At 50.6% G+C, this 20,379-nt stretch overlaps 1 protein-coding gene, 1 non-coding gene and 1 pseudogene across 2 annotated transcripts in view; all 3 read left to right on the top strand.

The window, feature by feature from the left end:
* TASP1 (taspase 1) overlaps positions 1–20,379 on the top strand; it is a 2,293,647-nt gene that overhangs the window by 1,918,147 nt on the left and 355,121 nt on the right. The window lies entirely within an intron of this gene.
* Positions 13,921–14,076, top strand: LOC138468724 (5.8S ribosomal RNA). The gene has a single exon (XR_011268443.1). It is a non-coding gene; the product is annotated as a 5.8S ribosomal RNA (ribosomal RNA).
* Positions 14,501–19,100, top strand: LOC138468732 (28S ribosomal RNA; annotated as a pseudogene).

Raw genomic sequence — 20,379 nt, 5'->3', positions numbered from 1 at the left:
GGGCTTGGTGAATATATTGTATAATGTAGGGGAGACACAGGAGCCCTGAGGTACACCACATGTGATCGAGATAAGGCCCTCAGCTGCCGATGGGGAGAAGACCCTTGTAGTTCTATCGCTCAAGAATGATTCTATCCATCTAAAGGCCTCTGTAGAAAAGTGAGCTGCTGAGTCCAAGTGATTACAGAGGACCTTGTGATCCACTAGGTCGAATGCCGCTGATAGGTCCAAAAGTAAGAGGAGTGCTGTTTTACCTTTATCTCTTAACTCATCAACCTGTGTTTTTAAGTCGATGAGGGCAGTTTCCGTCCCGTGCAAAGGGTGAAAACCAGATTGTCTTGCTTCTAGGAGCTTATGCAGTTCTAAATATTTTTGGATCTGGGTATAAGCAACCTTGTCAAGTATTTTGAGTAAGAATGGTACAGTCGTGATGGTTTTCCTCTGCACCTATCAGATACACCCCATCTGACTAACCTAGCACTTTGCCATTTGCTGCACTACCACTGCATATCGCCTTTATTTATTTATTTATTGTACTTATTATTATTTATTCTGTTCTCTTCTCTGTTCCGCACTTTCCACTTCTCCCCCCTGCCATGCACTTTTCCCTTTCCCATGCACTTGCATGCTCTTAATTTCACTGAGCCTAGTAAGATTGTTGTTTTTGTTCTCCCCTGCTCCCCTCCCTTTGTCTGGTCGCGCTCTGAAACACTTTTGTACGAGCGCGATATAAATGAAATATAATATCATATCATAGCTGTGAAGCGCATGCTAACAAGATTATGGAGTTAACTTTTGTCTGTACTATTCTGCCCTATTTATGGATCTATCGTTCTATGAAGATAAGCATAAGGAAAATTTAGACAAGAATCCTTTGTCACTCTTTTCTAATGCTGTACGCCGGGCTCTTGACAACACAACTACACCTGAGAAAGTACTTGCAGTTATCATATCACTGCCCAGAAACAAAGCTGTGGCTTCTCAGTTTTGTTTTTTAGGAAATGTGCAACTATCCTTGTCCTTGATTTGATTGAATTATTTAATTTTTTTCTGCAACAAACACCCTTGCTGCTGAAGCCTGATAAAGAACCTTTATTTTCTGCTTCATGCCGTTTTCCCCCCAAATTGTAATTGTGAATTGTAATTGTTTATTTGTACAGCGCTTATACACAAGTGAAGTGCTTCTGTGCGCTTCAAGGCTGGAAGGGAGCAAGGGAATACAGTCATCATTCTTAGGCCTTGAATTTTCGGAATGATCTAACAGAAAAATAACTAGCATACTAGGCCTGACAGCATTTCTCCTAGTGCAAGTACATGAGGTGTTTCAGGCGCAACCAAGCTAGGGAGAGGAGACAGAGGGGTGACAGGCAAACAGACTTACTAGGCCTAGTATATAAAGAGCATGCAAGTGTACAGACGAGTGCAACGGAGGGGCAGGAGGATGGGGGGGGAACCGGTGCGCCCAGTCAGCAGGGCCCTGGGTTAAGTGCAGAGAGGTTACCCCTCTGAGTGACCCTTCCGGGTTAAGTGCAGAGAGGTACCCCACTCATGGAATGTATACTGAAAGTGCAGTTATGCTGAACATAGTGAAGAGGCACTTGAAAAGACTGGCAGGGGTGTTTGGGACCTGTGGGGCTCTGGAGGTGCATCAGGCAACCAGTCTACAAAAACTATACAGAGTTAGTGAGAGAAGGAGGAGGGAAGCATGAGAGAAAGGAAATAGGTTAGTAGGGGAGAGAGAAAGAGGAAGAGAAGAGGAGTTTTCGAGATGTAAGGAGCTCCGGCTCAAGACGGAGAGAGGCAGGGAGGCCGTTCCTGAGGGAGGCTTCCGCAGAGGATAAAGATCTACCTCCAAATCTCTGTTTGGAAAAACGGCTTACCCGCAAAGAGTTGGAAGAGGATGAGCAGAGGGCTCTAGAGGGAGAGTATTTAGGAAGAGAACCTTGTAGATAGTGCGGGCGCCGGCCCCAGAAGCCTTGTGGGGTTTTGTAGAGGGTTTTGAACTTGATCCTTGCAGCCACGGGGAGCTAGTGGAGGGATTTTAGCGATGGAAAGATGCTGTCCCTGAGCTTGAGGCCAAGGATAAGTCTCCCGGTTCCGTTCTGGATGAGTTGTAGTGGACGGAGAGTAGAAGTAGGAAGATTGAGAAAGAGGCTGTTGCAGTAGTCCAGCCTAGAGAGAACCAGGGCTCTGGAGACGGTGAGCCTTTAGGGGAAGGTGAGAAAAGTTAGAATACCTCTGAGGAGGTGTAGCTGTTAGTGAGATTTATAGAGATGTCCGAGATGTGAGAGGAGAAGGCGAGAGTGTAATCAAAGATGACACCTAGCTTTTTTACCTCACTAGTGGGTGAGGGCGCAGGGCCAAGTGAGGCCGGCCATAGTGACAGTGGGAAAGCGGGAACAGGGGTCCCAATGAGAACGATCTCTGTCTTGCTGGCACTGAGGCAGAGGTCGTTCGCAGCACACCAGAACTGAATTGCGGACAGACAGTCCTGCATGAGCGAGGAGGAGGAGGAGGCAGAGGGTAGCCTTAAAGAGAGCTGTGTGTCATCCGCATAACACTGAAAGTTGGAGGTGATGGCAGAGATCATGCGGACCAGAGGGGTCATGTAGACAGTGATGAACCAGAGGGATAGGTTAGATCCCTGGGGGACACCACACGTAGAGAGAGTGATAGAGGAGGGAGAGGACCCAAGTTCCATCTGGGATGGACGGTCAGAGAGAAAGGAGGCAAGCCATACCAGGGCCTGATCTGTAATGCCCAGCGTATCACAGAGACGGCAGATCAGGATATTGTGGTTTACCGTATGGAAGGCAGAAGAGAGGTCGAGAAGAATGAGGACAGGAGGAGAGTTGGAGTCGAGATTTGAGAGCAGGTCTTCACAGGTATTCAAAAGAGCAGTTCCTGTGCCTCTGGATGCTCTAAAGCCAGATTGATGGTCATGGAGACAACCAACAGATTAATTGTGGAGGGTAAGCTGAGAGATAGCCAACTTCTCCAGGAGTTTGCCCAGGAAAGGAGTGATAGAGATCAGGTGATAGTTTGCCAGAATAGAAGGGTCAGCAGAGAGTTTGTTTTTTGAGCAGAGGGTGTACAAGAGAATGCTTGAGAGAAGTGGGGAAAACTCCAGTGGCGAAAGAGAGCTTGTAGACGTCGGCCAAGGCTGGACCAAGGGAATCAATGTTGTCCTTGATGGTTTTGGGAGGACATGGGTCAACCTGTTTGGAAGAGGCTTTCGTGGACCAGACTTGTCTAGTGACCTCCTCAGGTGTGACAGGGGAGAAGGAGGAGAGAAGAGAGCGAGATGTGGGTGCAGGCGATGGTACGGGTGAGAGAGACGACAGGATGTCCTGTGTTTTTACAGTGAAATGACCATCCAGGACCGAGCATAGGTCCTGGGTGGGTGTAGTAGAGGAAGAGGCTTCAGTAGGATTGGCCAGTTGCTTGCAGACTTTGAAAGAGTTCAGCCGTGTTTTTAGATGCCGCAGAAATGCAGTCTTGAATATGCCCCTTTTCTTGGAGCAGATGTAGAGTATATGTTGCCTTTGAAGAAGGTGGCAGGCCAGTTTGTCAGATGGTGACTATACTATATATTACAATATTCAATTTCTAAATTAAATGTAGTAATATATAGTAAAGCTGTGGCCCCCATTTTAACAAAGCTAATCCTCCCAGGGACAGCAGACAGCCTATTTAGATCAATTGCTGTTGAAATTAATAGCACAAACTCTTATTCACTTAATCGCCATAAGCCTCCTGGTTTTTCTGATCTTTAATATCATATTTAAAGAGGTGGGGAAACTAAGAGACCTCGCTAAGGAGGATGATTCCTGTCAAAATGACTCTCTTACCAAACTTATATACCTTTTTCACACCCTTTCCATGAGCTTTCTAAAGGACAATTTGTTAAAACGTTGATAGAGAATTTCTCATTTTATTTGGGCGAATAAGCCCCCATGCGCTCTCGAACCACACTGACTCAAGTTTTAACAAGATTTGGCTTATCCCTCCTCAACCATATGCACTATCTTTACAAAGCTCAGTTATACCATGCTTTTGGTTGGCTGAACTCTACTCATATAAAGTTATGCGAACACTCATTGTTGGGCTCACGTTACACAAATTGCTCTGGCTTCCCACTCCTTCCATCATTGCTCACTAACTCCAGTTTTAAATTACTCAGATTTTTCTCTTGAAACCTTTGTGGTTCTTAGCATGGACTGCAGGAGGTCTTAAGAGGTTGGGGCAATACCTCTCTAAAGTTTCTCCTTTGGACTATGAGGCTTGAAACCGTGTCTTCAATTCTACATTTACAATTTAGGTATTGGATATGGAAACCTGTGTTGGTCAATGCATGGGTCAAGGCTAAATCGAAATTTTAGGGTTTATATTTAAAGCAATCTTCTTTCTCAAGATGCTAATTCATGTATGGTGGCAGTGATCCGAGGTGTTTTCACATATTAAAAAGTTGACAGTATTTTGTTTTTTCTTAATGGAGGATGCAGGTCAGGAGGAGATCTCTGGTGACAAACTACCATGTGGCAACAAGACTAACCATTATTAGAAACTCAATTGGTGAAATATCTACTCTCAATGCATTATCTAAATTTCAAAAAGTCTGGTCTCTGCTTGTTCAGTTTGAGATTTAATGATTTTTCCAAATATGCACTTTAGGACACTTAAGATTAATAATTTCTGTTCTTTTTTAATTTGTTTTAGCTTAATTGAGTGCTTCATGTCAAAGTGCATAACAACAAAATCACAGAATGGTACACTTTAAAGTTGCTGCAGTTAAAAAGCTTGTAGTTGGATCCAAGGATCGAGCTGGTGGTCTACGGCAAGGCGAGCTACCGTCTGTCCCAGCCCTTGGCTCTTGGAACCCCCTTGATGCTTTTGATTCAGTTTCCTGGGGGTCCGAAACCTTTACTTTGAAAAAATGAGTGTTCAAAGCAGGCCGGTCGCCTGAATACTTCAGCTAGGAATAATGAAATAGGACTCAGTTCTATTTTATTGGTTTTCGGGACTGGGCCATGATTTATTTTTTTTAAAAAAAATGTTATAACACATTTTATTGTATTTTCTGTAAAACAACATATAATATTCTAACAATACTTCCATTCATACATACATCAAAGACATTGCATCTATTTCCCGTAGTTAGTTAGGTTACAACTGTCCATACAGGACTGCAATCGAGACACCTCCATGCTGTCCTGTTATTGGATATTCTGTGTGCCGCAGGATCGCCCAGCGTCCGCCTGTCCATTACACAGTTTGTTCCCATTTCTGCCATATTTTACTGGCTTTCTCGGGGCAGTCTCTGGCTGTGTATACGCGGCGCTCCATCGCTATACAAGTGTCCACATCAGCTACCTTTTGGTAATCTCTGAACCCCACAATTGTGCGATATTTCTCTTGGCCAGCCCCTTGGTCGTTGAGAGCAAGAGTTTTTCAAAGCGGGTCATTTCTCCCTCCTCCTCAATCCCTAGTAGCAAAAGTTTTGGTTCCTTTGGGATCGGCCGGCCCATTACCCGTGACAGCCTGTCGCATCATTTCCGCCAAAAGTATTGTATGCTTGTGCATTGCCACAGATTATGAAAGAAGGTGCCCTCCTCCTGTTTACAGCGTAGGCAATTGGCGTCTGCGATCTTGTCCCAGCGGAATAGCATTACTCTTGGATAGTACACTCTATGTAACACTTTCAGTTGTATCAGGCGGATTTTGGCCGATATTGCTGTTTCCCTGGGGTACATTAATGTCAAGGTCCATTTCTCAGGCAATATCGGTCCCACATCCCTCTCCCATTTTCCTTTCAGGCTACACAGTTCCTTTTTGGTGAAGGAGGAGATTGCGTTGTACATAATTGATGTAGTTTTAGCATTCACACTATCCAACACAATGTTCCTCTCTATCGCTGTGCATTCAGGCAGATCAATAAGGTTTGTCATATGTTTGGTGAGTGCATGGGACAACTGCGTGTGGTGGTAGTATTCAGTGGGTGGGAGACCATAAGTGGCTGATAGTTCAGTGAATGGTATGATTTTGTCGTCCTTATTCACCTGCTGAATCGTTTGTATCGCTGCTGCTTCTCAGTTTGGCCATTTGGGTAGTTTGTGGAGTTCCGGGAGGAAGGTATTATTCCAGAGTGGTGGTATCGGGGTGATTTTATTTCCTCATCCTATATGTCTGTGTTTCGATCCAAACCTGGGTTGTATGGGCAGTTATTGTGCGAGGGAGAGGGCGGCTCATCGCTTTGTACAGGCTTTCGATTGGAGGTTCGTCATGCCTTGCTGCTTTCTCTGCTCATATGTGCGTTATGTCTGGGTCACCATGTAGTATGTCATTTACGATCGTCATCTGGCTCGTCCAGTAGTATGTTTGGGTGTGTGGGAGCCCAATCCCTCCCTCCACACGGATCATTGGAGGGTGCACAGTGCAATCCTTGGGTGTTTCCCCCCCATAATAGTTTCCGTAATGTCTTGTCTATCCTGCGAAATTCAGTTTTGGGGATGTGTAGACGAGCATTTTGTAGGATATACAGAAAGCGGGGTAGGGCTAGCATCTTAAAGAGTGCCGCTCTTCCTAGTAAAGTCAGCGGCGGCATCACCCAGTGAATGACATCTTGTGCGAAGTGCTTCATAATTGGGTGCAAATTTTGGAACACATCGTCCTCCAGTCTGTTCGAGATTAGGATGCCCAGGTATCGGAATCGTTCCGTCTCTACCGTGTAAGGGGAGCCCTCGGGAGGTATACAGTCTATTCCTTTTACTGGTTATTTGTATTGATTTTTTCCAGTTCATTCTCAAGCCGCTGAATCTACCATATTGTATCAGTATTTGTGTAACTATAGGACAGGAGAGCGCTGGGTGGCCCAGATAGATCAGTAGATCATTCACGTATAGGGAGACCCTGTCTTCCCAGTTCGGGCCCCATCGGAAACCCAACCACGTCAGTGTATTCCTCAGAATTGCCGCTAGGGGCTCTATGATCAAGGCAAATAACATTGCCGATAGTGGGCATCCCTGCCTAGTACCTTTCCCCAATTGAAAGCTACGTGAGGGCCAGCCGTTCACTCTCACCTCTGTCATTGGAGCGTTGTATAGGAGCTGGACCCATTTTACAAAGTGTTCCCCAAAGCCCATTTACCTCATGATCGTCCGCAGCGCATCCCAGTGGATTGAATCGAAGTCTTTCTCGAAATCAATAGCCAGTAATGCTAGTGATTGTTGTAGGGCAGGCGCCCTTTCTAGCGCTAAGTGTAGTCTACGGATATTCATTCTTGTGGAGCGCTGTGGCATAAAGCCACATTGGTCCGGGTGTATCAGGGACGAGATTACCTTTTGGAGTCTATTGGCGAGTACTTTCGCTAGTATCTTGGCTTCACTATTTATCAGCGATATGGGTCTATAGGAGCTGCATTCGTCTGGGAGCTTACCATCTATTGGTATTACAATTATGGTGGCTTTGCGTAAGTCTGCCGGGAGTATCCCTTCTTTTCTTGAGGATTCGAACATATTGAGCAAGTGTGGTACGATGCTATCCCCGTTCAGTCTCTTCCAAATGTCTATCGGAAAGCCGTTCGGGCCTGGTGTTTTGCCTGATTGGAGTTGGGAGGTGGCCGCGGCAATCTCTTCTCCTGAGATGCTGCCCTCTAGTACGCTAATTTGTTCAGCATCCAATGAGTGGAGGGTGACTTCATCTAGTGGTGTGCTCTCGCTTGGGGTATACGGGGAGCTATAGAGCTCTTCATAATAGGTCGCAAAGCATTCAGCTATTTCGTTATCAGTTGAGGCTAGATCTGCATTTACAGTTTTGATGTGTCTGATCTGCTGATGTCCCTCATCTCGTTTTTCCAACCAGGCTAGCAATTTACCTGCCTTTTCCCCTGTTTCATACAACCGTGCTCTCATGGCTCAGTGAGAGATTGTGTAGTTTTTTCTGTGCTAGTATCAGGGCAGTATTTGTCTCCGGTGTGTTATCGTTTATGTGTTGTGTTTCCCTGCTCACCACCTCTTTTTCTGCATCTGCCACCGCTTGTGCCTTTTTGTGTGCTGCTGTCCATGCGAGGATTTCCCCTCTGAGCACTGGTTTATAGGCTTCCCATAGTGTCCCGGGATTGTCCACGGTACCTGTGTTTAAGTTGAAGTAGGTGGAGGTGGTATTGTTTATTTTTTCAACAGGTTTGGGAACCCTAGATAATAGTTGTTGAGTCGCCAGGTGGGCAGAGAGCATAGTCTTTACGTTTCAAGTTCTATCAATAATCGGGAATGGTCAGAGATGCCACACGGAAGTAGGGACGCACTGTATGCCTTGTGGATGTTGTGGGCGGGCAGGAAGAAGTAATCCATTCTAGATAGTGAGGCGTGCACGCCCGAGTGGAAGGAGTATTCCCATGTGTCTCCGTGCAGGTCGCGCCATACGTCTTTCAAGCTCAGTGCGCAGGCAAAGGTCGCCAATTTGGTATTAGCTGTGGGACTTCTCCCCTGCATGTGTGTTCGATCTAGTGCGTTATCCAAGACCTTGTGCCAAACACCCAGATGTCTGCTGTATTTGCTACCAGAATGGGCGTGATTTCTGCCAGTAGTGTAGATAAAAGTGTCGGCGGGGAATACACCGCCGTAATTGCAAGGGTTTAGTTCCATAATGTGGCTTGTATGGTCTGCATATCTTCCCCTCGTGTCTTGAGTCACTTTAGATATCATTAGTGGTAGCCTTTTGTGGATTAGGATCAGCACCCCTCTGGCTGCCATGGAGAAGCCTGCATGTATTGCGGTGCGATAATTGGATCTTTTAAAGAAGTTGCATACTGTTCCAGCCAGGTGTGTTTTTGTTAAGAGTACTACGTCTGGTGTGTGGCTGTTTATGTATTGTGTCACCAGGCGTCTCTTGATGCCAGACCCTAGTCCGTTAACATTCCAAGTCAGAAGTGTCAAGCGTTTGTTAGTTATCGCGGTTGGTTGTGCCATTGGTTATGTGGACTTTCTGGGTTGTTGATGTGTTTTGTTGGGAATATCTGTGTTGCGAGTGCTATCGCTTGCGCTGTCGCTATTATGTATCTGTATGCTGTAATCACGATCCCTTTGTATGGGAAGCAATAAACCAAAAACTCACTCCCAACACCCCCCTCCCTATACTCTGTCCCCAACTGAAGCATCTGTCGCCCCATTATAAGCTTAAAACTACTAAAAATCCTCATTCATTCCGTAGCTCGCATGAGTATTGGTATATGATCGCTGAAAAAATAACAAACAACAATAGGGGGGCCATGCGGTCCAGGCCGTCAGTTGTGCAGGTTTTACGATCATTTTTTACCTGCAGCTTGCACGTTATAGGGACGTCTTGTCGGTGTTCAGCGCGCTGTTTTGTAGATCGGTGTTATACTCTCCGTCTCAGTCATTATCTCTGTTTGGCTGTGCTTCCGGCTCCTGTTGTTGACGCTCGGAAGGCGCTCTCTCCGGTCCCGGTCGGTTTCTGCCATTACCTTGTTGCCTGTTCGATCGCCCGTCGCCCTCTAGGTGGTTTTCCACCCAGCTCAATGCTTCGCCGGGGTCCGTCAAATGTACGGTTGTTCTGTTAAAGTATATTTTCAGTTGTGCGGGGAATAGGAGAATAGGAGGAATAGGAGACCATATTTTATATTTAGGGTCTGAAGGCCCCTGTTCAGTGGGCCAAAGGACTGCCTTGCCTTCTGTACCTCTCTGGTAAAGTCTGGGAAAAAGACAATATTGGAGCCGTTGAAAAGTTATAGAGCCTTTGGTTCTGGCCATTTGGAGTATTGCATCCCGGTCTCTATAGTTCAGGAGTTTTGCTATCACTGTACGCGGGGGAGCACCATGAATTTGTTTGCCAGTTGGCATCCGATGGGCTCGTTCGATTGAGAAGAATTTCAATAAAGTCTTGGGAGCGAAGAGGTTCGCGTGCCACTGCTCGAGGAACAGCTCCATGTTTGCGCCTTCCGCTTTTTCTGGTAGTCCGAAGATGCGGATGTTGTTCCGCCTTGCTCTGCCTTCTCCTTCTTCCACCCGTTCTTCCAGCGCTTTGAGGCGAGTTAATGCTCCTGTCATTTGCTGGCTCACTGTCCTCAAGCTGTCCTCTGTTTCAGATATTCAACCCTCTGCTTCCCCCGTGCGGGCTGTACGTTTTTGCAGGTCATGGCGTAGCAGCGACACTTCGGTACTGATGCCATCCATCTCCTTTTCCATTGATGTTCTTGAATTGGCTTAGGCGTTCATGACATCTTTCAGCGATATGTCCCCTTCTGCTTGTGGTGTGTCACCAGTTTTGGTCTGTTCCTGCGGGGGGGGTGGGTGGGGGTTGTATCTTGCTCCATTCTGCTCTGCGTTGTTGTAGCTTTTGCTCTGTCCTTCCCCATAATGTATTGTGGATAGTGGGTGAGTGGCCCCCCACAGCTGCTCTTAGTGTATCTATTTGGAAAGGTGTTTCTCAGCTTCCACAATTGTTCTCAGGTCTTGGTAGGAGTCAAAAGAGCAGGAGACCTTGATCGGATGGCATTAACAGGTGTTGTCATCCATAGGTAGTTGATTTTATTACGCTGTATGCGGAGGAGTCACCCTCTCTTTTGGTAGGTCTGGTAGTGTCTTCTTGACTCTCACTATGGACTCCTCTGTTTTCCAGTGTTGCAGTCAGATGTTACCTATGATAGTTTCCAGTTTATATTGGGTTCATTTCACCCGTCCGTGGCATCCCCGTGCCCCAAGCCTCGAACCGGGGCACCGCACCCCTCGCTTCCACGATGTTCAGTTGGATGTCTCTGTCGGTAATTCGGGCCTTGGTGCTGTTTACAGTCTGTCGTGTGGTGCATGCCCAACGTGCCTATCTCCGGCTGTGTTCAGTGTGATTTTGCAGATCTCCTTTCTGTGGGCCCAATGGGCATTTCAGCCGTAGCTCTCATGCTCTCTCTGCCTGTGTCTGCCGGTAGGCTCTCCTCGCCCAGAGCTGCAGCCCTCGCATTGTGGGTCGCCAGTGTCGTGCTATCCCGGGTGTAGCGCTGTGGTGGTTATGAGCACATGCACCTGCTATGGAGGATTGGAGCGCTCGTGTCTCACAGTGTGGATTGCAACTGGAGCAATGCCGGAGATACTTGTTTCCGCAGGAGGAGTTCTATATTCAAAGCCGTTCTGCACAAGTCTTTATTTTAGTCGGGGAGCATTCGTACCTTTGTTAGCCTCAATACGCTCTTTCCAGGGGGCGCTGCACCTCGACTCCCGGAGTCTCTCGCTCAGTCACAGTAGCGCTGCCGTGCACACGGGCACTCGTCCCGGGGCTCGCCCCCACCAGGGTGATGCGCCGGCGGGGGCCCAGACACGCGCCCGCTGCCGCCCGTGCGGACCACCAGTGCTCGCTGGTGAGTCCCCGCCTCTTAAATTGGGTCTGCCGGCAGTGAGATCTGTTCACCCTCGTCGGCGTAGCATGCTTCTGCTCGCCTGCCTGATCACGGCCGGGATCAGCCCCAGGCTCCCTGCTCGGTCCCCTTATTGTCTTGGTGGCCCGCTCAGGGCGTCAGGGGAGCAGGGCGTCTGTCACTGCAGGATCGGGTCTGCACGGCGCGGTTCGCACTAGTCTGTTGCTCCGGTGGCCATCTTGCCGGGCTAACACAGTTAGCCACCTCGGGACTCTGCCACAGATTGTCACCAAACGGCGGTGCGGTTTGATTCGGTTTAGCAGCGACTTGTTCTCCAGAGGGTCTGCCGTCTGTAGATATGATTTCTATCATTTCTATACCCAATTGTCAGGATATATTCAGGATCTGGCTGGCAGCCTAGGGAGCTCTGAGGAATCACGTCCTCATCTTGCGCTCGCCGGCCACGCCCCATCGGGGCCATGATTAAGAGGGACGGCCGGGGGCATTCGTATTGTGCTGCTAGAGGTGAAGTTCTTGGACCAGCGCAAGATGAACCAAAGCAAAAGCATTTGCCAAAAAGGTTTTTATTAATCAAGAACGAATGTCAGAGGTTTCGAAGACAATCGGATACCATCGTAGTTCCGACCACAAATGATGCTGACTAGTGACCCGGCAGTGTTATTCCCATGACCCGCCGAGCAGCTTCCGGGAAACCAAAGTCTTTGGGTTCCAAGGGGAGCATGGTTGCAAAGCTGAAACTTAAAGCAATTAACTTGATTTGTCTCAACAAGGGAAACCTCACCCGCCCCAGACAAAAAGAAAAGATTGACGGATTGATAGCTCTTTTTTGATTCTCTAGGTGGTGGTGCAAGGGCTGTTCTTAGTTGGTGCAGCGATTTGTCTGGTTAATTCTGATAATGAACGAGACTCCTCCATGCTAACTAGTTACGCGACTGCTAGCGGTCGACGTTCAACGTCTTAGAGGGACAAATGGCGTTCAGCCACACGAGATCTTGCAATAACGGATCTGTGATGCCCTTAGATGGCCGGGGCAGCACAAGAGCTAGACTAAATGGATCAGCGTGTGTCTACCCTTCGCCGACAGGTGTGGGCAACCCGCTGAACTCCATTTGTGATAAGGATTACAATTATTTCCCATGAACAAGGAATTCCCAGTAAGTGCATGTCATAAGCTCTCGTTGATTAAGTCCCTACCCTTTGTACACACCGCCCATCGCTACTACCGATTGGATGGTTTAGTGAGATCCTAGGATCGGGCCTGCCAGAGCCTGCAACGTCCCTGGCGGAGCGCCGAGAAGACGATCAAACTTGACTATCTAGAAGAAGGAAAAGTCGTAACAAGGTTCCCATAGGTGAACCTGCGGGAGGGTCATTAATGGTGGAAAGCTGCGAGCCCAACCTCGGTTACAACCCAGACGTGCACGGCAACAGCCCTGGCTGTCCCTCACGCTACAGTACGGCCAGCCAAGCAGTCCACGAGTGGGGGCAGCCAGGGACTGAAGGAAACCTGGCTGTTATCGAAGGATGTTTCCCAGGCGGACAGGGCCCGACACGCTGGGGCAAGATTTGAGCCATGGCACAGCCGTGCTTACTCGACAGGCGTGCGTCGAGGGTAGGCTGCCCACTGCTGTGGGCAAGCGATGGCCAGACCCGCTGGTGGAAGGGGCGACCTTCCCTCTTGCCCGGGTACCCGGAGCTCGAACCCCATGTGGCCGGGCTGCGGTTTGAAGACTCTAGTGGTTCCACCCGACCACCTGCCCATGCTGTCTCTGGCCCCCCTCTCTGTCCCCTTCACCGGAAGGGGAGCAAAGGGGGTATGGGTAGGATGAGTGGATCGGGTTGGGTGGGATGACGGCAGAGCGGCCTGCCTCCATCACCATGTGAAGCCCCCTGCCGTGCTGCTGCGGACGGCGGGCAGGTTTCCCGGGCTGAGCGCCTGTATTATTTTTTTGTTCGTTTTAAAACCACAATGGTCTTGGCCAACTCTCAAGTGGAGAAGCTAGGCGGGGTGCTGGGCTGTCTTGCTGTGCAGTTGTGCATGGGGGACAAGCGGTGCTGCCTCCCGGAAGCCTCTCCTGCGCCCGGCAGGTTCTGGCGACATCTGGAACAAAAAAAGTTGCCTGTGACTCTTGGCGGTGGATCACTCGGCTCGACCCACCCGACCACCTGCCCATGCTGTCTCTGGCCCGCCTCTCTGTCCCCTTCCCTGGAAGGGGAACTAAGGGGGGTATGAGTAGGATGAGTGGATCGGGTTGGGTGGGATGGCGGCAGAGCGGCCTGCTTCCATCACCCTGGGAAGCCCCCTGCCGTGCTGCTGCAGACGGCGGGCAGGTTTCCCGGGCTGAGCACCTATATTGTTTTTTTGTTTGTTTTAAAACTACAATGGTCTTGGCCAACTCTCAAGTGGGGAAGCTAGACGGGGTGCCGGGCCATCTCGCCGTGCAGTTGTGCATGGGGGACAAGCGGTGCTCCCTCCCTCAAGCCTCTCCTGCGCCCGGCAGGTTCAGGCGATGTCTCGAACAAAAAAAGTTGCCTGTGACTCTTGGCGGTGGATCACTTGGCTTGCGCACCGATGAAGATCGCAGCTAGGTGCGAGAATTAGTGTGAATTGCAGGACACGTTGATCATCGACACTTGGAATGCACCTTGCAGCCTCAGGTTCCCTCCCTGGGGGTATGGCTGGGGCTGTTTGAGGGATCCCGTTCTTTTTGTCCTAAGTTCAGACCCCGATCAGCACCGTCGCAGGATCCCTGGACCTGGCGCACAGGCTTGTGGCCTGCACGTCCCAGACTCTCCCCGTTTCCCTGCCTCCTGCAGGTTTTGGGAGGGCCGGGTGCCCAGCGTGCCTCTGTGCTGGTGGAAGCGGCGGGCCTTAAAAAAAGCCTGGAGCACCTTCACCCTGTCCCGGGGCACCTGACCATGCCATGTGTGGCTGTCTGTGTTTTCCCACGGCTGCTGGCGCAAGACAGCCCTGAAGCGTGGGCCTCGCGTCCAGGTGGGCTTCCGCCACAGATTGGCTCAGCGCACACTCGGCCATGCCAAAGGCATGGGGCTGGGGCACCCCCCATACAGCCCCAGGCCTGAGGCTGGCCACCCCAAGCTTCGGCTCCCCGACTACGACCTCAGATCAGACATGGCAACCTGCTGAATTTAAGCATATTGCTAAACTGAGGAAAAGAAAGTAACCAGGATTCCCTTAGTAATGGCAAGAAGAGGGAAGAGCCCAGCACTGAATGCCCGTCTGGCAGCGGGTGCGGGAAATGTGGCGTACAAAAGACCGACTACCCACCATTACTCAGGGGGCCCAAGTCCTTCTGATCGAGGCTCACCTCATGGGTTATGTTAAGACGGTAGCGGCCTCCGGCGCTCTGGGATCAGGTCTTCTCTGAGTCTGGTTGCTTGAGAATGCCGCCCAAAGCGGGTGGTAAACTCAATCTAAGGCTAAATACGGGTGTGAGTCAGATAGCCAACAAGTACCATAAGGGACAGTTCAAAACTTTAAAGAGAGAGTTCAAGAGGGCGTGACACAGTTGAGAGGTAAACGAGTGCTGTCCGTGCAGTCCGCCCAGAGGATTCAACCTGGCGGACAGGCCGGTCGCCCGGAAAGGTGGATTGCCTCACAGGACAGACACCTGGGCGCAATCGGCCCTGCAGGGTGCATTTCCTCTGTGGAAGACCACCGCAACCAGATCTGGGTCGGCTGGGAGCGCCTCCGGGGGTATGTGGCTCTCTCTGCTCTGTCAGAGAGTGTTACAGCCGCCTGACAGCAGTTTTGCTGTGTCCGCAGGGCTGAGGGAGATTGGCCGCCACCACGCCCTCCTCTGGCAACCACCCCCCCTGCTCCCGGTGCAACTCTCGGTGGGGTGGACTGTCTTGAGTGCACCCCGACAGCATTGCGCTGCCTGCCGGGGAGGCCTACGAAGAGCACCAGGGGTCTGCGGTGATGCCGGTTATCCACCCCACTGACCCGTCTTGAAACATGAACCAAGGAGTCTAACATTGCGTGAGTCGGAGGGCCAAACACAACCCTGTGGCAGAAAGAAGGTGAGAGCTGGCACATGCTGGCTGAGGTGGGATCCCTCTGTGGTGGGCGTACCACCAGCCCGTCTCGCACACTCTGTCGGGGAGGTGGAGCATGAGTGTTTTTGATAGGACCCGAAAGATGGTGAGCTATGCCTGGGCAGAGCAAAGCCAGAGGAAACTCTGGTGGAGGTCCGTAGCGACATGCAAATAGATTGTCCGACATAGGTATATGGGCGAAAGACTAATCGAACCATCTAGTAGCTGGTTCCCTCTGAAGTTTCCCTCAGGATAGCTGGTGCTCAGAAACCCCAGTTTTATCTGGTAAAGCGAATGATTAGAGGTCTTGGGGCTGAAACGATCTCAACCTAGTCTCAAACTTTAAATGGGTAAGAAACCTGGCTCGCTGGTGTAGAACCAGGCATTGAATGGGAGTGCACAGTGGGTCACTTTTGGTAAGCAGAACTGGTGCTGTGGGATGACCTGAACGCCGGGTTAGGGCGTCGATGCTGACACTCGTCAGACCCCAGAAAAGGTGTTGGTTGATATAGACAGAAGGACCGTGGCCATGGAAGTCGGAATCCGCTGAGAAGTGTTTAACAACTCAACCGCCGAATCAACTAGCCCTGAAAACGGATGGCGCTGGAGCATCGAGCCCATACCCGGCTGTCGCCGGCGCTGAGAGCCGCAGGGGCTAAGCCACAATGAGTAGGAGGGCCGTTCCAGTGCGCACGGAAGCCTGGGGCGAGGGCCCCAGTGGATTTGCCGCAGGTGCAGATCTTGGTGGTAGTAGCAAATATTCAAACGAGAACTTTGAAGGTTGAAGTGGAGAAGGGTTCCATGTGAACAGCAGTTGAACATGGGTCAGTCGGTCCTAAGAGATGGGTGAGCGCCATTCCGAAAGGATGGGCAATGGCCTCTGTTGCCCTAAGCCAATTGAAAGGGAGTCTGGTTCAGATCCCCAAACCCGGAGTGGCGGAGATAGTTGCCCTCGCGGCATCCAGTGTGGTAACGCAAACAATTCCAGAGGAGCCGGCGGGAGCCCTGGGAGAGTTATCTTTTCTTTGTGAAGGGCAGGGCACCCTGGAACGGGTTCACCCCGAGAGAGTAGCCTGAGCCTTGGAAAGCATTGCTTTACCAGCAGCGTCCGATGAGCTTTCGCTGGTACTTGAAAATCCAGGGGAGATGGTGTAACTTTCGCACCGGGCCGTACCCATATCTGCAGCAGGTCTCCAAGGTGAACAGCCTCTGGCATGTTGGAACAATGTAGGTAAGGGAAGTCAGCAAGTCAGATCTGTAACTTTGGGATAAGGATTGGCTCTAAGGGCTGGGTCACTTGGACTGGGGTGCAAAGCAGGGCTGGGCGTGTGCTGCGGCTGGACGAGGCATCTCCCCCCTAGGGGCGGCACCGACTCTGGACCAGAGCAGGGCCCTTCCTGTGTATCGCCCCAGCTGCAGTGGTCGCCTCTCTCCGTTTCCCTCCCGGGGTTCGGTGCTGGCGTTCTGCCTCGGCTGACACCTAGCAGCTGACTTAGAACTGGTGTGGACCAGGTGAATCAGACTATTTAATTAAAACAAAGCATTGCGAAGGCCCGTGGTGGGTGTTGACGCAATGTGATTTCTGCCCAGTGCTCTGAATGTCCAAGTGAAGAAATTCAATGAAGCACGGGTAAACAGCAGAAGTAACTATGACTCTCTTAACCTTTCTCGATCATGGTGGACCTTACCTCTGCATGGGCACGCTGGTAAAATTCCCTGGTGGACGAGTCATGTATAAGAAGAGTTTGTTTGGGGATAGGCAAAAAGTGTATAACATCTCCACCCATGCTGACCATGGTCTGGTAGCTAAGTGTGCTAAGAGAAATGCAGAATCAGAACCAACCAATTCCAGATGAGGTAGTTCCTGGTTCTACGAAACCTTGTTAGGAATGTGGGGTTGCTTCCTTTCACAAAACCAAACCATGCACCGGTTTTGACAGACTAGGATCGAGCTCGAGCTGAGAGAGAAGGTAGACACAGATGGGCATCGTAAATCACTTACAAGAAACACTCAGCTATCCAGTCTAGCTGGTGATCCGCAAGACGTCAAGATCTCAGCCTGGAGGCATGAAGAGATTGACTGAGTTCTTTATGACAGATGACTACCCAGAGATGGCCTTGCTATCGAGAGAAGACTACCAACATTCATGAATCAGATGGAGCACTCCATGATGCCTGCCTGACGTAAGACCTGTGACGAGCTCCAGAGTCTGGAAGGTTAATGAAGGTCACAGCCATGGATGGGTAACCGCACCCGTAATCCATTCTCTTTCGAGACTGACTCCTAAATTGATTCTGTTGAGGGATCTGAAATTAGTCACTGATCTATTATCCCAATGGTCGTATTGGACCGTGACTCCAACAGGGCGCCTAGCCTCCAATATTGTAGACTTAGGTAAATGTTAATTGTATATATATGTAAATGTTATGAGGTTTCTCAAGTGATTTATTGTTACATATATGTTCATCTGTTGTATGTACTGCACCAGGTATGCCTATAGTATGCTTTGGTGTTGTGCATGATTATGCCTTCAGCTTGTTAAAAACCAAAAAAAAAAAGGTCAGCTGATGGACAGCCATTAACCCGGAATGAGCCACTCTGGTGGTACAAAAATAGCCAAATGCCTCATCATTTAATTAGTGACGCGCATGAATGGATGAACAAGATTCCCACTGTCTCTACCTACTATCTAGCAAAACCACAGCCAAGGGAACGGGCTTGATGGAATCACTGGGGAAAGAAGACACTGTTGAGCTTCAATCTAGTCTGGCACTATGAAGAGACATGAGAGGTGTAGGATAATTGGGGGGCCCTCGGGCTTCCGGTGAAATACCACTACTCTTATTGTTTTTTTTACTTGCCCAGTGAGGCGAGCACCGTCGGGTTCTCGCTTCTGGCTCCAAGTGCGTGGGGGTCCGCCGGGCACGACCCGCTCTGGGAGCAGTGACATGTGGGGAGTTTGACTGAAGCAGTACACTCTAGGGCTAGCACAGGGTGTACAGACATCTCCTGCAGAGCAGAAGGGCAAAAGCTCGCTTAATCTCGATTTTTAGTATGAATACAGACAGTGAAAGCAGGGCGTCATGATCCTTCTGAGTTTTTGGGTTTCAAGCTGGCTTGTGGCAGACAAGCGTTCATAACAACGTCGCTTTTTGATCGGTCGATGTCAGCTCTTCCTATCATTGTGAAGCAGAATTCAACACGCGTTGCATTGTTCACATAGGTTTAGACCATCGTGAGACAGGTTAGTTTTACCCTTCTGATGATGTGTTGTTGCAGTAGTAAACCTGCTCAGTACGAGAGGAACTGCAGGTTCAGACATTTGGTGTATGTACTTGGCTGAGGATCCAATGGGGAAAAGCTACCATCTGTGGGATCATAACTGAACGGCTCAGAATCACCCCTTAACAAGAACAATACTGCAGCGCTGTGGAGCCTTGGTTGGCCTCTGGGCCGGTGCATAGAGCTGCTCGCTTCGGGACTGATTGTTTACAGAAGGGGGGTCACCTCTTTCACCGGTAGTACAAAGCAATTTCATGGGGAACCTGGTGCTAAATCATTTATAGACGACCTGATTATGGGTCAGGATTTCGTAAGTAGCAGAGCAGCTACCTCGCTGCAATCTATTGAAAGTCATCCTCTGAGCAAAGCTTTTGTCAAAAGGCGACGCGGGCAAATGGGAAACTCCCACCTACCCTTCCTCCTGCTGCGCAGCGGGTGCACAAGAAACGCCCATCTACCATGGGCACACCCGCGGGGTGTGCGGGCTGGGCGGTGAGCGCTAGTCTCCCATCCTGGTCAGCATGGCAAACCAGGTGGCCTCAGCACAGCCGGCGGCAGGTAGAGTGGCTCGACCCAGCCCTTGGGAGGCAGGTGGGGAAGAGAGGTGGCAGCTTAAGCCCCAGGCCCCAGTGCGCGGAAGTGGTGGTGCCCTAAGCCCTGGGCAGGCAGGGAAGAGAGGTGGCAGCTTAAGCCCCAGGGTGCGGAGGTGATGCCTGAAGCCCCGGTCCTTGGATGGTGGCGTCAGGGCGGGCACTGTCCGATGGCTGCCGGGCCATCTGGTCAGGGCCCAACCGGCCATCTGGTTAGGGGGCCGGGCCAGTCGGACCAGATGGCCGAGTGGTGGCTGGCCTAGCTGACTCCTACATTTGTCTCCGGTCAGGTTCCATAAGCCCCCACTCCATGGGGCATATAATAGTCAGTGTGGAAGTGTCTTCCTGCGGGGAGGCTCTGTGGTGTAGGCGGTAGACACCTCCTCCATACCCGGATCAATGCAGGAACGAGAGTCTGGACCTTGGTTGCCGGTGGCGGCTGGGCCTTATGTCCCGGCCCCAGTTACACTATTTCCGAGGACGGTACTTCCACCGACGGACGTCAGAAAGGGACATTCCAGGCCCCTTTTCTAATGAAAATTCTCCCCAGGCCACGGGGGTAATGCCGCCTGTGTATGGCCAAGTCCAAAACGTGGGTGCAGGTGTCAAGGGACCCTTTCCTCCACAGGACTAGAACCGCTTTAAGCAGCCGGCCCCGAGTTCCATGGCGTTTATGAGTTTGTCCTGGTCCTCGGGTGAATGTCACCCATGTGTGGCCCAGCCCCCAAGCCCTGCTGTGGTCGCCGGGAGCTCAGGCAGGGTCCCCGTCCCTGTCCGGATGGAAAAACTCTAAAGGGGCCTCCTCCAGAGCTCCAGGGCAGCCAGGGGTGCAGCGTGGGTCATCCGTCCCTGTACCTGCCTGGAGGGAAAAGCTCTAAGATGGAGGGAAAAGCTCTAAGGGGGCCCTGCCAGAGCTCCAAGGCAGCCAGGGGTGCCAACCCCCAAGCTTGGGTGCCTTGTCTCCCGTGTAGGTCAGCCTTCCCCAAGCTCAGCCGTGGTTCCGTGGAGCCCGGCGGGGTCCCTGTCCCTGGCCAGAGGGAAAAGCTGTAAAGCGGCGCAGCCAG

Source organism: Ambystoma mexicanum, chromosome 4q (assembly GCF_040938575.1).
Source record: "Ambystoma mexicanum isolate Mex_15411 chromosome 4q, UKY_AmexF1_1, whole genome shotgun sequence".
Lineage (NCBI taxonomy): Eukaryota > Metazoa > Chordata > Amphibia > Caudata > Ambystomatidae > Ambystoma > Ambystoma mexicanum.
This window is presented reverse-complemented; position numbering and strand designations above follow the sequence as displayed.